Below are 18,268 nucleotides of genomic sequence, written 5' to 3'. Positions count from 1 at the left end.
GATCTTTTCATGAACCTAACTAAGTATTTTACGATCTTTTCTTAAACCTAACTAAGTATTTTACGATCTTTTCTTAAACCTAACTAAGTATTTTACGATCTTTTCTTAAACCTAACTAAGATCTTTTTCTTAAACCTAACTAAGTATTTCACGATCTTTTCTTAAACCTAACTAAGTATTTCACGATCTGTTCTTAAACTTAACTAAGTGTTTTACGATCTTTTCATGAACCTAACTAAGTATTTCACGATCCAAAGTATTTACTAAACCTAACTAAGTGTTTTACCATCTTCTCCTCAACCTAACTAAAGAATTTTCAACTGATTTATCGTCATTTGGACAACAATAACAGAAAAGCAGTCGGCATGAAAATCTTATAGATCTCAGGATCCTTTCAAAAATTCTTATTAAATATGTATAATAAAGAACAAACATGCAAGAAAAATGATATATATAGTTTAACAATGATGGTCGTGTTATTGTTTATGAGCATTTGAGGTTATTTATTATGAACAAAATATATTTATCATATATAATTCTTTTAGGCAACCCCAAATTCTACAAATTTTGAATTCATCACAAACGTTGTGCAGCACATCTTTAGCTCTTAAAATACTTTGTTAATAGAAGCATGAGAGCAGTGACTCCAGCCGTGTTAAATACATGTTTACTATCACTACGGTTCACCAGCTGTCATATTTTGTGTACTTGCTTCTTAAGTCGTGCAGTCTGGTCGGCAAATGCAGTATGTTTGGTTTAGTGCCGTGTTGAAATGGAGTCTGCTGGAACAGACCGGTTTGTGTACATATTTAATGAGATAATGCCTCATTTGCATATTTAAATATTAAACTTCTGGCAACTTGCAATGCAAAAAATAATCATCTTAATGTCAGTAATCATCTGGTGAAGTTTCATGTTGATATCTATTAGTTATTTTTTTTACCCTATTCACCTGTAGAGTCTTCAACATGTATGTAATTTAACTAAACATATCTTTAAAGGACGTTTTCTCTAAATGAGTTTTTTCTCAGACTCTGATCCATAAATCTCCACTTCAGTAGCTCTTACATACACCAAACTTTACAGCTTCATTCCTCTCTATATTCTGAAGGTTTCTACAGAGGGGTTTGTTCATATATCATTCATAGCCTGATTTATACAATATTTATTACTGAAAACATGGAGAAAATTAGATATCCAACATTACCTTTGTTTGTTCCCCGTTGCACCACCTGAAATAAGAATACGGTATGTAGAGTGTTCATGTAAGAATAGATATTTCAGTTGCATTTCTCTCCCACAGATGATAATTATGGACGCACGCCTAATGGCTACCTGCAGCATTAACATCAATATAATTAAATTACTGAATTAATTAGCTGTAAACAAAGGTGACCTTCACAACACTCTCAGCATGAGGTCACAGATTAGGAGATGGAGCTAATGGAGCAACATGAAAACACAAACAAGGATGAACTTTAACATTAAATGAAGGTTTGATTTAGGAGAGAGAAGTTCTGCCATCAGCCTTCAGCAGTAGGACAGAAGGTGGTGCACATGACTAATGTCCAAAATGTGCTTCTGAAAATCTGATTAAAGGAGAAAAAATATCAAATTTGGTACATGATTTAATTTTGCAATGAAAGCAATTCTTCTTCTTCTTTGAGTTTTCAGTTAACCCACACTGAAAACACATTTATATTCTTCTTCTTCTTCTTCTTCTTCTTCTTCTTCTTTCTACTTTTGCTTCTAGTATTTCACGATCTTTTCGTAAACATAACTGAGTTGTTTCCCGTGAAGATTATTTTTATTTTGAATAGTAACTTTTCGTAAAATGAGTATAAGTTCCCCTCTTTTATGTGCTAACGTACTCTGCTAATGTTAGCTCTGCGGGATTGTAAGACATTTTAGACTCTGTGTGACTGTAAATGGAGCATCATTTACTAAATGAACATCATGCTGTATTGAAGAAGACTTGAAACTAGAGATTGAGACCATAAACTCATGTTTACAATGTTTACTGAGGGAATAAATCAAGAGAGAAGTAGAGTCATTTTCTCATAGACTTCTATACAACCAGAGGAGTCGCCCCCTGCTGGACAGGAGAGAGAATGCAGGTTTAAGACTCTTCTGCATTGGCTTCACTTACCAGAACCAGAAGTTGCCGCCTGTCTATTACACAACGTTTAACCATGACTACATCCCAGCCTGTAAATTAACGCTACACTACAATTGGCCAGTTTGCAATCGGAGGGGGCGGGACTTAGCGAAGGGACATTTTGTCTTCAGAGAACTTCCATACCTCCACAGGATCGTAATAAGTGTGAAAATCACAACAACAAAAAACTTGTATGTGTTTGTGTTTGGATGAAAACAGGCTGGAGGGCTGCTGCAGAGACTCTATAGTCCCACCTGCTGTTAAGTGACGCACACACACACACACACACACACACACACACACACACACACACACACACACACACACACACACACACACACACACACACACACACACACACACCCTTGTAATCCACTTTGCTGATGCAGCAGAACAACAAGCCGGAGTGTCTCGGTCTAAACGGGGTTACAGAGTGGTGCAACATGACAACAGATGAGATAAGCAGCGTTCCTCCTCCATGCCAAGTGTGTGTGTGTGTGTGTGTGTGTGTGTGTGTGTGTGTGTGTGTGTGTGTGTGTGTGTGTGTGTGTGTGTGTGTGTGTGTGTGTGAAAGAGAGGAAGCCAGAGTTGAGTTTGAATGTGAGAAAACATTTTTTTATTTGTGTGTTTTTTAAAAGCAGAAAATATTGAAAGCTTCTGAGAGGCGATGATGAAGCTCAGACACATCAGGAGTCTAAAAACTGACCGGCTGTCATCTTCATCAGACTCCAGTGCAACTTCCATGTGTGTGATTATTAATTAATCAACGAGGGGAGAAATAAAAGCCAACCCGAGCGTTGCAAATTGATGCAATTACTGACATTTGAGTGCTGAGCTGATGTGAATGAACTGCTGCTCTGATGGTTTGGTTGATGTGTGTGTGTGTGTGTGTGTGTGTGTGTGTGTGTGTGTGTGTGTGTGTGTGTGTGTGTGTGTGTGTGTGTGTGTGTGTGTGTGTGTGTGTGTGTGTGACTCACCAGCAGGATGTCTTTAAGAGTTTACCTGTGCGGCCTGGCTCTCCTGCTGGAGGACAAGCTTCTGTTTCTGCACCTGAGAGGAGATTAAGAGCAGAAAAAACTAGGAGGTGTCACTCTGCTGCTGATTCGTGGAACCAAAAACACCAATTAAGACAGCTGTGGTTTCAAATGTTCTCCTTTCTGTCTATATATATATATATATATATGAACTTTTTTATATATATATATATATCCAGTAGTGGAGAGTAAGTATTGTACAATTTTTCAATTGTATGCTACTTCATACTCGTATCCCGTTACATTTGGGAAGCAAATATTGTACTTTTTACTCCACTACATTTATAACTTTAGTTAAACGTTACTCTTTGCAGATTTAGCTTATTAATACTTAACATAAAGCAACTAATTAATTATGATATATTATTATAAACAGTCTCAGTTTAGTCCTGATCCTCTATAGACCTCCATCAGTAAACCAGACCATCAGAGAGAAGATCGTCTGTTTCTATAAAGTTATTCTTAAAGCTCGTCATCGGAGCCACCGGGTCGGATTCTGGAGAAACCAGATGAAATCATGAAGGTTCACCAGAAACTCCTTCAGACCAGACTCCAGCAGAGACCAGTCCACCGTGGACAGACCCAGATCCAGCAGAGACCAGTCCACCGTGGACAGACCCAGATCCAGCAGAGACCAGTCCACCGTGGACAGACCCAGATCCAGCAGAGACCAGTCCACCGTGGACAGACCCAGATCCAGCAGAGACCACATGCTCAGAACATGTTTTTTCCTCTACACAGAAGAATCAGAATCTAACCAACAGAGAAATGTTTCAGTTTTCTTTCTGTGCAGATGAAACTTCTAAACAATCTTCACACCTCTCCTGTGAGTTTTCACACAGTCCTCGTTGTCCTTTTCTTGCATTCAGATGAGCTCACAGGAGAATGTTTCCAGTACTGCAGTACAGTAAAAGTTACTTTGAAAATATTCTGAGACGTGTACTCCTAGATTACTCAAAGACCTCTGGTTGATTTTAATCAATTCTTTCATAAAAAAAATGTGTTTTCAAATGTACTTTTAAGTGTTTCACAGGCACATACGGTTGATGCGTGTTGCTCCTGAGTAACAGGACACTGACAGCAGGTCTGTTCTTTACATGCTGACTCTCAAACCTCCACATTTTATGGCATCAGGGCCTATTCATAAGGTTTAACAGGAGGCTGAGGTCAGTCAGGGTGTTTAGTTCACAAAGTGCTTTATGCACAAAACAAGACAAGTAGGTCACTCAGAGCTCTTAAGGGAAGATTGTTTTTGTTTGTTTTTTGTTAAATATTTAAAAATATCAACTTACTTTTTAATATTCTAAGAAAGACACTATAGTGACAAACCATGTTTTGGCATTTTGAGTCTATTTTGCTTCCATAACACATCTTCTTTCAGACTAGTGGAAGGAAAACATTTATTTTACTACAGTTACAATTAGCTAATGCCTCATTTGCATATTTAAACATAACATTTCAGAAAACTTGTAATACAAAAAATAATCATCTTAATATCAGTAATCATCTGGTGAAGTTTCATGTTGATATCTATTAGTTATGTTTTTTACCCTATTCACCTGTAGAGTCTTCAACATGTATGTAATTTAACTAAACATATCTTTAAAGGACGTTTTCTCTAAATGAGTTTTTTCTCAGACTCTGATCCATAAATCTCCACTTCAGTAGCTCTTACATACACCAAACTTTACAGCTTCATTCCTCTCTATATTCTGAAGGTTTCTACAGAGGGGTTTGTTCAGATATCATTCATAGCCTGATTTATACAACATTTTATTACTAAAAACATGGAGAAAATTGATTTTTATTTATGTCTGTTGACAGTATTTTCAGATTATCTAGAAAACCGCTCACATATCTCTCATGCTTCAATCTGCTGTTCATTAATTACAGTGATGCATACTGAGAAAAGCTTCATCAAGTATGTAAAATAATGCAGCATTATAAACACAGTGTGATGCCAGAGACGGATGACGTGGCTCTCAAAGTTAGTCACCGTGTCACGTCTTCTGCTGCATGTTGTGGTTGTATAACTCGGTGATTCACACCATAATTGTCATGTGCTGTGAGTGAGTTTCTCTCACAGTGAAAAATGACTCCAGCATGTTAGAACCGAGCAGTTTGAGGAGCCACGTGAGGTTTGTGTGGTCGTTTCTGCAGCATGCTGGTTTGGGCTGCAGAAGGATTTAAAGGTAAACAGTGTGCAGACGGTCGGGGGTGAAATGTTCAAATTAGAGGCTGCAGATGGAACATGAGTATCAGTCCAGCATTTAATCAGCTGAAGGGGGAAAATCTTGTATACAGAGTAAGAATAGTGACGGATGATCAGCCATTAATCACGTAGAGACGCTTTTACCGGCATTCTTGACATGTAAAGTTGTAATTTTGGAGTCTATTTTTAGCACAAAGGTCAAAGAGTTAATGAATGCCTCTGCTTCCTCTGCCACATCTGCAGGAAACTCCCGTCACCGTCGCAAATGTTGAGCATGAAAACCTATAAATCCTTTCACTGCTCGATAGACCCAATAAAAACATCAAAATATGATGAATAGAACTAAATGAATGTTTGTTTACTAAACGTCAGCATAATAATGAGGTCTGTGGGGTTTTATGTTTGGAATAAGTTCATTATTATGTGTAGAGCAATCAGTAGTTGATCAACGGGAAATTTAATCTACAACTATTTGGATAATTTATTGATCCAAAGTCACTTTTTCTTGATTCTCACATGCGAATAGTTATAATGAATTTTTTTTTTCATTTTATTGGAATAAAACAAGTACAATAAGTGCAATAAACTAATACGGTACAATAAGTGCAAAAACAATACAAATAGGATAAGTGCAATAAACTAATACGAATACAATAAGTGCAATAAACTAAAATATATAACCTATAAGAGATAAGATAAGATAAGATAAGATAAGATAAGATAAGATAAGATAAGATAAGATAAGATAAGATAATCCTTTATTAGTCCCACAGCAGGGAAATTTGCAGGCTTACAGCAGCGTAGAGTAAAGTGCACACAAGAGACATAGTAGAAGAAGACAAGATAAAATAATAAAAAATGAAAATAAAAAAAACAAGTATTATAAATAAGCAATAAAAAAAACAGTAGAAAAACAACAATAACTGAAATATTATATTTACAGACAGAAAAAAACTATTTTAACTATTTAACTTTTTTTTAACTATTATTGCACAGTGTAATGTAATAGTGTAATGTGTAATGTATATATATATATATATATATATATATATATATATATAAATATATATAATTCATAATATAAAATATTTATTTATACACATATAAATATATATAATTCATAATATAAAATAGGCAAATTACTACGAATACAATAATTGCAACAAACTAATATATACAATAAGTGCATATATTTATTTATACACATATAAATATATATAATTCATAATATAAAATAGGCAAATTACTATGAATACAATAAGTGCAATGAAACTGATATATATAACCTATATATATAACCTATATATATATATATATATATATATATATGTGTGTGTGTATATATTTATTTATATACATATAAATATATATAATTCATAATATAAAATAGTAGAATACAATAAGTGCTACAAACTAATACGAATACAATAAGTGCTACAAACTAATATATATAACCTATATATATATATATATATATATATATATATATATATATATATATATATATATATATATACATATGTGTGTATATATTTATTTACACACATATAAATATATATAATTCATAATATAAAATAGTAGTCTCAAAGCTATAACTGGGGTCATGACCTCAGGTCGGCCTGTCTCTAAAAACCTCTCCTTGGCTCATCCTTTCATTAGACGATCTTTGTTTCGCAGTAGCAGTCGCTGATGCGCATGCGCAGCCTCCGCTCCGCTCCGCCCCGCCCCCCCGCGTTCAGCTGGCCGCAGACCGGTCGCTGCCTCCTCCGCTGTGGTCGCGTCCTCCCTCCTTCCTTCCTTCCTCCTACTGCACGCTGAGAGTCCGGACTACAAACCGAGCTCCGCACCTGGACTGTATTCTCTCTGCACCAGGACTCAGGAGCAACAACAACAACCCGGAAAAGTGACATTTTCTGCAGGATTTCTCGGGACAAGGAGACATCCGAGCTTCCTTCCTCGTCTCCTTCCCGGAGCTGAGCGCTCCGTCGGGCTGCAGGTAAGTGTCCGCTTTTGGTGTCAGTTTTTCGGGCAGAGAGGAGGGTGAACGCGTGCACACCTCTGGAAGTCCTAAACCTTGCTTTATTTAAAGGGAATTTAAATACTTATTTATGAGACCACACATTGTTTTACTTTCACTTTAAAGCTTTTGCAAAAAAAATAAAAAAGAATAATAATAATAAATACATTTTAAGTGCACCTGTTGTAGTCCTGCAGGTAGAGACCCTCATTGTGCTGCTGAGGGATGTGTCCCATTTAAAGTAAGCAATACTTTGCATGGTTAAATGTCATGTTGGTTCTCTAGGAGTGACATAATAACTTCATATTTATACAAATCAATATGTTTTGGTGGTGTTTTTAGAGCATATTGTTAAATTTGTCATTTTTTTAATAGAATTTGGTGCAGAAGTGAAGGTGAATTTTGTCCCCATGCTCTCCTATTATAAGAACACTAAGAAAGTATCTCTTCTGGTCAGCTAGAAATTATATTATAACTTCATATTTATACAAATCAATATGTTTTGATGGTGTTTTTAGAGCATATTGTTAAATTTGTCATTTTTTGAATAGAATTTGGTGCAGAATAGAAGGTGAATTTTGTCCCCATGCTCTCCTATTATAAGAACACTATTATAACTTCATATTTATACAAATCAATACATTTTGGTGTTTTTCTTTAGAGCATATTGTTAAATTTATCTTTTTTTTAATGGTATTTGGTGCAGAAGTGAAGGTGAATTTTGTCCCCATGCTCTCCTATTATAAGAACACTAAGAAAGCATCTCTTCTGGTCAGCTAGAAATGATATAATAACTTCATATTTATACATATCAATATGGTTTGATGGTGTTTTCAGGGGAAATTTACACACTAGAAATGTATGAGAAGAAATCTTCAAGATACATATCAATTCTTTGTGAATTTACACACTAGCAATGTATGAGAAGTTACTTTTGATTAAAAAGCTTGAATTGCAGTGTGATTGACATGATTCAGAGGAGCTAAAGGTTAGCTTCAATTCGTCTTTATTCTGTATACATGTGTCCTTAATGTGACAACACAGCTAATCAGCAGTCAGTGTGTCAAATCGAATGGGAACCTGGTTAAATTTGTCATTTTTTGATTGGAATCTGGTGCAGAAGTGACGGTGAATGTTGTTCCCATGCTCTCCTGTTATATTAACACTAAGGAAGGATCTCCTCACAGCTAGTATGGAAAGAAGGAATCACTGCGATCAATAACTATATCAATGAACATATTAACGTGTGAGTATTGTATTAAAATAGCCTTTTAAAAAATCTGAACCCACCCTTTAAACCAAGAATATTAATACTATGAAATAATTGTATTAAATGTAAATGTATAGTTTCATATCATGATATGAAAGTGATATTTTTATATCACCCAGCTCCAAATATCACTGTGACATTGATTTGACTTTCTGTCTGTTTACATTGAAATGAGAGCCTGTTCACCTGCACAGGTAGCAGCTTGACTTTGCATTGTTCTTGTAGATCTTGGCATCAAACTGTAAACGTCTCTGGTGTCGACCTGTCAATCAGTGTGTAGCCCCGCCCTAAAGCATCCCCTGCTTTATGGTCTGTTTGACTCTAAATGGAGCATCATTTACTAAATGAACATCATGCTGTATTGAAGAAGACTTGAAACTAGAGATTGAGACCATAAACTCATGTTTACAATGTTTACTGAGGGAATAAATCAAGAGAGAAGTAGAGTCATTTTCTCATAGACTTCTATACAACCAGAGGAGTCGCCCCCTGGTGGACAGGAGAGAGAATGCAGGTTTAAGACACTTCTTCATTCGGTAGAACCGGATGTCGCCGCCTGGTTTGAACCCGAGAAACACTCACTGCTTCAGGTCTGGGTGATCAGATCCAGAAGCCCCGGAGCAGCTGTCTCCTCAGAGGAATGTAAATAGAAACGGTCACCGGAGCCTAATGTTCGCTCACGACCTCCTCTGGACCGGCTGCTGCTGAAAGTGTTGACGAGGAAGCGGGAGGATCTAATTAATGAGGATCAAGTGTGTCTCTGACATTTTGTTTTCATTTCCTGCTCTGTGTGTGAGGAATACAATCATGTTTTTTTAACCAGTTAATCCTCAGAGAAGACGCTGAGGTTAAGCTTCAACCTACTGACCCAGTTGATCGATCAGGCTGCTGCACTCTTTGTTTTCATATTCCCAATATCACAATTACGTGAACAAATTACTACAAATATAATTTATTACTTTTGTGCTTTGTCAAATTTAGAGAACAAAATGTGTGTTGTGTTTCTGCAAGTTCCAGATATAAGATCTGACTTATATCCAGTGAAATGTTTAAACCTTGACGTACTTTGTCTTTTATGGCTGCATCATTTCAACAAAAACAACAAAACAAAAAAATTCTAAATGTTTTGACCATAAATTCAGACACGTTTCTCCAGTAATTCAACATGACATAGGAAATGTATTTGGACTTATCTGGATGTGTTTTTTTAATCAGTTTTTCATACATAGTCTAGATTGATGAGATAAATACAATTTATGCTTCTTATCACCTTTTTGTTTCGTCATTACAGTTGAGTTTGTGGTCATGTAGAGCATGGGCAATATCTAGGTCATTTCATATCTAAATAACGATAAATATCACGATATATAGCATGTTTTGGTAGTACAACAAATAAATAGTCTATATGCAATAACTACATGGCTTTGTTTGAATTAAATACTTAACAAATGGAAAGAGATTAGTCATTTATCTCATTTAATTCATACTTTTAGTGCAAAATAATCACATTTTTTGAGAAATTTGAATCAGTGTATTGTTGTTATCAATTTAGTCGACATATTTGTGTATCACAATGTTTCTATCAGGATATGGTTCAATGAAAGACGATAAATGATCATGTATGTATGGCTTGTTGGCAGAGGACATGGTCTGGAAGCGTTCCAGGACGGCTCTCTGTTCTGCTGCGTTGCTTTTTGATGTTGCAGCGTTTGATGCTTTGAATCTGGAGAGCCTCCACTGCTGATTTGATGTTTCGAGGGTCATTTCTAATGATTTTAGGAATAAAACACCTATAAATATTATGGCTTTGATTGTTGATGCCACTGGGAAATAAAACATGTCAGTATGTGATGTCCAGAGCAGTTGATGGTAATTCAGATAAGTCTATTGCTCGGACAAATAATGGATGAATATATTTTGACAGAAAATGCCTCAACAGATTTTATGATAATTGATTAATTATTTCAAATCATAGGACGACAGATGTTCACCAGCTGTGAGAGGCTGAAACAAACGACAGGAGGACAATGAAAACTTAATTTCATCTCCGTAATATGATCTATATCTGGCATGTGGCTCGGAACGAGGCACAGTGTTGGTTTGCATTGCTCTCTGCAGTATTGATTAGGCTGTTCAATTTAGATAAAGGGTCATTTTTCAATGTAGAGTTACATCAGCTTCATTGTTATGACTCTAGATTTATGAAATAGCTTTTTAATTGGTTTGAAAACAGGCCAACTTTGTAAGACGTGGCCAGATCTTTACCCACATGCTGCTCTTTACCAACCCCATAGTTTATCAATCAATATTGCATTCGTATTAGTTGTTGCACTTATTGTATTCGTATTCGTTTACTGCACTTATCCTATTCGTATTAGTTTGTAGCAATTATTGTTTTCGTAGTAATTTGCCTCTGCACTATACTTTTGCTCTGGTTTATGCTTTAAGATGCTTGTTTAAGAAAGGAGATGCACTTATGACTTCTGGTGACTAGTAGTTCTCTTGAATACCTATGTTGAATACACTTCCTGTAAGTCGCTTTGGATAAAAGCGTCTGCTAAATGACTGTAATGTAATGTAATGTAATGTAATGTAATATAAGACTAATAAAGCAAATCGTTCCATATTTGGTTTGTAAACCAAATAAACAGTTTTAAGGTGTTTAGTTTTGGCCGAGATAACTTGTTATTTTGATTTGACCTTTTCAGTAAAATATCTCATCGTATACGTGATTAATCAGCATTATAGTTTGATCAGACATTCATGTTCCCCAGAGGATAAATCCTTCTGGCTCTTCTTCTGGTGTGCTGGCATTTTGTTTTGTATTGAAATATCTCAACATCTGTTAAATGGACTGCCACAAAATTTGATACTCATCGAAAAGCTGCAGCGATTGATCAATTAATCAAGTAGCCCACTGAGTAGCTCATTTGGTCCCCAAAATGAATTGTAGTTTTGCAAACGTAATGGTGTTCCCATCAGCCTCAGTTGCAGTTTGTGTTTGGTGCAGACGGCAACCTCCGGTTCTGCAGAGTGAAGCCGATGCTGAAGTGTCTTAAAGCTGCATTCTCTCTCCTGACCACCAGGGGGCGACTCCTCTGGTTGTATAGAAGTCTATGAGAAAATGACTCTACTTCTCTCTTGATTTATTCCCTCAGTAAACATTCTAAACATGAGTTTATGGTCTCAATCTCTAGTTTCAAGTCTTCTTCAATACAGCATGATGTTCATTTAGTAAATGATGCTCCATTTAGAGTCAAGCAGACCATAAAGCAGGGCATGCTTTAGGGCGGGGCTACACTTTGACACTTGTACGGAGTCTCTACGTCACTTCGCTCAATCCAAATATAGTCACTTGTGTTCATTGGTTGCGAAAAAAACAACATGGCAACTGTTGTAATCCAAGATGGCGACGGCAAAATCGCCAAACTCGAGGCTTCAAAACGGAAACTCGAGACACGATCACTACCTCCACTTCCTACATACAGCCTATGGGTTTAGTGATAAATAGCACATGTTAGCATGCTGACAGACTAGACTTAGATGCTGTATATGTGAAACAATCTCTTAGTTTTAAAAGCAAAATAAAAACTGACAACGTTCTGTACAGTTAGTCCTGTTTCTCTGCAGGTTGTGACCTCTCAGTGGTTATCATCCAATCAGCAATCAGGAGTCTTTCAACAATCATTCTGTCCGTTGTGGTTGTGTTTCATCTGTTGTCGTAGCATCTTGGTGAAGCTGTACAGTTCTACACCTTTCTCTCCAACATGTCCACTGTGACAGGCCGCCGTGGAGCTCCGTCATATAGTTTTTAACCCCCCCCGTCGTCTGCTGTGGATGCCGTCCCTTAACTTCGCCCTCTCAGCAGTATCACACAGAGTGTTCGTGGCAGGGCTATCTCCAATCAGTGACTGTCTCGGGGTTCTGATATTCCCTGTTGCCACTCTTCAATTTTCATGATGAAAAACGTTTATTCTTGAGTTTCTCTATTTTCTTTCTCTCTTCTCGGCACAGAGAGCCTCAGAAAACATGTTCAGAAAACGCTGCGTGGTACCCAGAAGGATGCTTCTTAATGCAGAGCGACCCTCCACACCTGTTCAATGAATGAATATATATGTAGGTATATACTGTATATATATATATATATATATATATATATATATATATATATTACAAAAACAGGCAAAGATAACACATTACTATTTTAGATTTATGTGTCCACATATAACGGATTGTATATCTTATGCAAAGTAACTCCTCATTTTCCGTGCGTCCAGCAACACATGTCAATTTCAGCTTATTACGTGAATATAGTCTTTTCAAAATAAACTTCCGTCTTCACAGGAAAAGATCGTGAAATACTTAGTTGGATTTAGGAAACAAAACTCCTTGGTTAGGTTTAGGAAAAGATGGTATTTTGGGTTAAAATAACCACGGAAGTACCATAACTTCTAAGAAAGCGATCTCCTGGCTGTTTGTTTGACCCCTCGACTGTCTTTATGCTTCCTGGTTCATGATTACATGGATTATATAAGAAATCATTTTGTGGGATATCTTCAAATGACGGCGCCTTATCTTTCATAGGTATAGCTATGAGTGCGGGGTGAGACCAGCCTGTATTTAATGTAGCTGTGGTCAGAGTTAACGTAAAAAGTTCGATAATTGATTCATTGTTTGAATTACATATCAACATGTTCTGGTTCTAGCCTCTCAACTGTGGGGATTTCTTGATTTCTTTCTGTTTTTAACTTTTCAAAGCTACTTTTTAGCTGCTCAAAATGTCCAAACTGTGTTTAGTAAAACAAATATTTTACACGACAAGACTGATTACAAATGTATTTCATCTTTGATAATGATAATCTCATGCCTCAGAAACAGGATTTAGACTGTTGTGTGTTACTGAATCTCTCAACATGAATCAGACTATGATGCTTTTACTGTCTTTCATGTCTTTTGGCAGAGTTTCCCAACACATACTGGTAGAGAAACTCTGCCATGTGTCATCCATCTTTAATGTGAGACATAAAAGCAAAATCAATGAATCAAACATGCAAAGAGGTAAAATCTGGCAAACATTTTTGCACTGTAGTCATAAACAACATCATAAACCGTTGACCAAACAACGGCACGACACCGACCCCCCCCCTACAACATTGCGCCCTCATAAATTATGGATTGAGATTAATATTTAGTGATAGCTACATCAGCATATTGTTTACTCGCTGCGTGCTGCCTTCACTAGCTGCCTCTCCTCAGTGTCACTGAGCGGGTCTGTCGAGGTGAAGCGGTGAAACCTGAGCAGAGACCTTCCTGCTGCCGTCAGCTCCATCTTCTCTTATTTCACCCTCCACCTTCCCCCTTTTATTTCACCCACCCGACGAGTCTGGAGAGCTCCACTCATCTTATAAACCTCAGAAAGTAAAGCCGGGTTTCAGAGCCGCCACGATGGCGACGACAGATGATGAGGAACCGGATCCCAGCCAGCCATCGCTCTGACTTTGCCCGGTTGAAATAAATACCTCATCATCCGGGGACACAGTGGGGTTTTTTTTGTGGTTTTTTTCTCCGAGTCTCCCCCCCCCCCACGAGGACGGCTCTTCTCCTGAGCTGTTTGATGTGCTCTGAAAATGTGAAAGCCTGCAGCACTCTGGATGTTTGAATTGTGGAAGCTGCCAGTCGGCTGTTTTTCCTGCCAGCACTGGGACCCGCTCACCAGAAAAACAAAACTCATGGACTCATCGGGCCATCGGCTCACATGTCGACGGGTCACAGAGCACACCTACATTTCTATTTACGCTCTCCCTCCTGTACCAGTCTACTAGAAACAGAAAACTCCATTATGATGTTCATGCAAATCCACTGGTTTAAAGGATGTTTTCTGAATTAATTAACAGACCGAATCTGCACAGAGTTGTAACGAGTCGTTTCAAACGCTCCACTCATGCCCGAGTAAAAGAACAGTGTTAACCTTTACCAATCCAACCTTTTCTTTATCAACTAACATACTATCTAACACCAAAATACCAAGTACCAATCTGATACCAGAGCTCTTTACCCCCCAAAAGTGTAATCTGTACCCCACACTCTGCGATACTCTTAGCCTCATTTTACTTTGCATAAAAAATATTCCTAAGTATTCCTTTAGCAGTAGTTGTATCCCGTTATGGCCACATGAGTGTAAGTTATAGCATAAACACTGAATCCTATTCCGACATTGATTAAGAAACTTTATTTAAGGTGGATCGGTCGCACCATGGCTGATACCTTATCCACTTAACCAGGTCTGTAAAGATGCCAGTAGCCATAAACATTTTATATTCTTTTAATATTAAGAAACAACAGCTGTTTTATCCTGACGGTGCATTGCGTTGTAAAAAAAAGTTGAGCTAGCTTCAATATTTAAGTGGATTTTACTGACTAATGTATTCTCATTCATTCTTAAACTGGTATTAAGTATTTTTTTTAGTTGTTTTTTTTTGCCTTTTTACACAAAGGCGACCAATCATCTCCTTATGAAGTTGATATGGTTTTGCAAACAGTTGGTTATTCACACAACCAGCAGACAAAGAGCAATCTCTCTCTTTTTAGCTCTGTTTTTGGTCTCCACCACCTCCTGGGGGAAACATCTGTGTCTTAAGCTGCTAAATGCTCCGCTATGGTCACCAGCTACTCTCTAACTGTATCTGTCTGCTCTCTGCTGTGTACAGTGAGTCTATCGGAGCTGGAATCATGATGGGAGCGCTGAGACGAGAACCAAAACTTTAGCGTTACAGGTCGTTAAAAAAACAAAACGCTGAGATGTAAGATGCAGAAAATGAAGGAGTGCAGAGTTGCTGATTATCCTCTTGTGACTTAAATCACGCCGTGCAAACCTCTCTCACTTTAAACATTTCACATTGATGGATTTGTAATATAAAAGTATAGATCAGTGGAGCTTTAAGAGTCAGCAGAAGCAACAGATGAGGCCGTTTCTACTCTCCTAATGCTGCCTGTTAATAATAAATGAACATGAAGTAGTCCGTTCAGCAGCTCATTTTATGTCTTCTTTACTCACTATGTGCTGACCGTGCACCCACCCTGTTGTCTTATAAGTAAAGTATTACGTTCTCTTATTAAAGTACACTGCTCTCAGATCAGTTTAACAGGTTCAGTAAGTCAGTTGAGGCTGGATCAAGTCCAGTTGAAGCTGCGGATATTTAAAAACGGAATATTGTTTGTTTACTGCGTTATATATTGTGATATGAAATCATAAAGGAATTTTTCACCCTAAATTTTGTTAAATGCAACAATCTGGTGCACTTTAAGAGCAAAATGAAGAGGCGAGATAAACAATATTTTGCTCTAGTAGACAATTGAATCATTAGGGCTAGTTATTGATAAAAGAAAAATGCAAATACCAGTATCCTTAAAGTGATACCGATACCAACTGATACTTGTTGTGTGCAGGAGAGAACAAAACCACACAAATATTAATTTTTTTTAGACCTGGGCTCAAACAGATTGATTGCAGGAGTCGTTTAATTTGAGAAGTTCCGATCCTACTTAGTTCTGTGTTATTTAGGTTGATATCTTGCCCATTCCTAATAAACACTGGTTGTATCGCATCTAAACGCCTGCTGGGTATCTGCAGGCAGAAACACCCGCTGTAGTTTTCAAGCATCCTTGATTGTGACATGAATAGAGGAATGTTTTCATTTAACCTCATTGTGGTTTTGAATTAAGAGGAGTCGACACTAAAGCTGTGAGCTCAGTTCAGTCTCAGAGTTTCTCCTGCAGACTCTCCCTCCGGTTCTACAGCCTCCTCCTTAAGATCTCCCTCACATTTCTCTAAGTGGCGCCGAGAGAGACCCTCAGAGAAGCAGAGCTCTCTGACGGAATTGAGATATTCAGAAAAGCGTCTGTGCTGTGGAAGCATTGAGAACGCTCCCTCAGGTGAAGGACGGCGTGTTCAGATCCACCAGGCTATTAAGCATAAAGAACAGATTTCAGGGTTGGACTGATCAAATTTGTCCTTTTATACGGCATCATGTCGGCTACATACATGAAGAAAGCTGAAATGATTCCTCTTCTATTCAGTTTCTTTTATATTTTCATTGCTCAACAATATGCTTTGTCATTATTTATTGATTTTAAAAATGGGGGAACGTGTCAGAGTTTCCATTTCTGTTGAGTACTATTGGATATGGATAAAATCTCGTGTTGCAGTTACAATAATTGGAAGCTAAACAATAAATCAGACGGGTTATTGTACCAGCCAATATGAGCGTTATGCATATGCGGTGAATATGCTGATTAGTAACCAGAAATTGAAGCGCAGAAATGCTAAAAATGTGAAGGTTAAGTGTATGAGAAATCTTTTTGAATACAAATATTGATGTTGGTATCTGCTGGTTGGGCTACAGATGTAAAACATGACATAAATGGCTGTAAAGTATTTATTTTTTCTGAAAATACACTGGAAGTTTTTAATAGGCAACATAAAATACACATATTGGAATGCCTGTTTTAATTTGCTCCCGTATATTGAATAACCAGATAAATCAGCTACTTGAGGCCACAATCCTCTACGGCCAATACAATCAGATCTGCTCATTGATTGGCAGTGTTGTCCAGAGTGGGTTTAATACATACAGAGATATTAAAGAGATGGGTACCTCGGCATAAACAATATATATGTCAAATCATCTCATGGTATACTGTCACATTCTTCAACCTTTGACTACTGGCTCTATTGTCTGAGTGGTAACTGCAAAGAAGACTTGTCTCAGGCTTCTGTTTGACAGCCTGGTTCAGAGTCTTCCCAGTTACAGTGTATATGTTTAGTGCTTTTATTGTGAAAGGTAGAGCGAAAGGCCTCTACGTAGCCTCCGTGCTGTTGTACGTTTTGAATATGTCCGTTCTGCACAATGTGATTGGTTGATTGGTTGATTCTAGGGGCGCTAATGATTAGAGAACTCACAGTTCAGATGGGATCATGGATTTATGTCTAGTGGGTTTGTTTTGCATGAAAACACTAATCAAATCATTTGGAAAATAATGATGTATTTTAAATAAAAATAATAAATCTTGTCACTAGTAGTTTTAATGCTGTATTATAAGCAGCTAGTTTTAGGGAGTGAAACAGCTCATAATTCATTTCTAATATCTATTTTATGCAAATGTGAAAAAATCTCCTTCAAACAACAAGAATTATTCAAGTTCTTCACCAAAACTGCGTCCACAAGATTACATGTGAACACATCATGAAGGGTGTCATTTACCTCCACCTGATGATTTTCACTGAACAGAGCCTGAACGTGCTGCTGAAACTGAAGGGAGCCTCCGTGCGTTAGCGGTGCTGCTAACGTTACTAGCTCTCCTGCTGTTGATTTAAACACAGATTGGTTGTTCACAGTGTAACATTATCAGAGATCAGCATACAGAAAGTGTTAATGCTGCATATTTTACTGAATGAACCTCTTAATATTCGTGTTCTGTGTGACTAAAAACAACATTTATTTGTGTGAATTAACTGCACACAAAAAAAACCAACGCCCTCAGTGTGTAAAGTGCGGAGAAGGACAAATCTACATAAAAT

At 37.2% G+C, this 18,268-nt stretch overlaps 1 protein-coding gene across 1 annotated transcript in view; it reads left to right on the top strand.

Annotated features, from left to right (window-relative positions):
- Positions 1-7,169: 7,169 nt before the first annotated feature.
- Positions 7,170-18,268, top strand: part of LOC129100780 (spermatid perinuclear RNA-binding protein-like) — a 65,116-nt gene continuing 54,017 nt past the window's right edge. Inside the window, exon 1 of the mRNA XM_054610262.1 lies at positions 7,170-7,400. The gene's annotated coding sequence lies outside the window, so the exon portion shown is untranslated. The remainder of the gene's footprint in view (positions 7,401-18,268) is intronic.

This window comes from Anoplopoma fimbria, chromosome 13, assembly GCF_027596085.1.
Source record: "Anoplopoma fimbria isolate UVic2021 breed Golden Eagle Sablefish chromosome 13, Afim_UVic_2022, whole genome shotgun sequence".
In the NCBI taxonomy this organism is placed as follows: domain Eukaryota; kingdom Metazoa; phylum Chordata; class Actinopteri; order Perciformes; family Anoplopomatidae; genus Anoplopoma; species Anoplopoma fimbria.
This window is presented reverse-complemented; position numbering and strand designations above follow the sequence as displayed.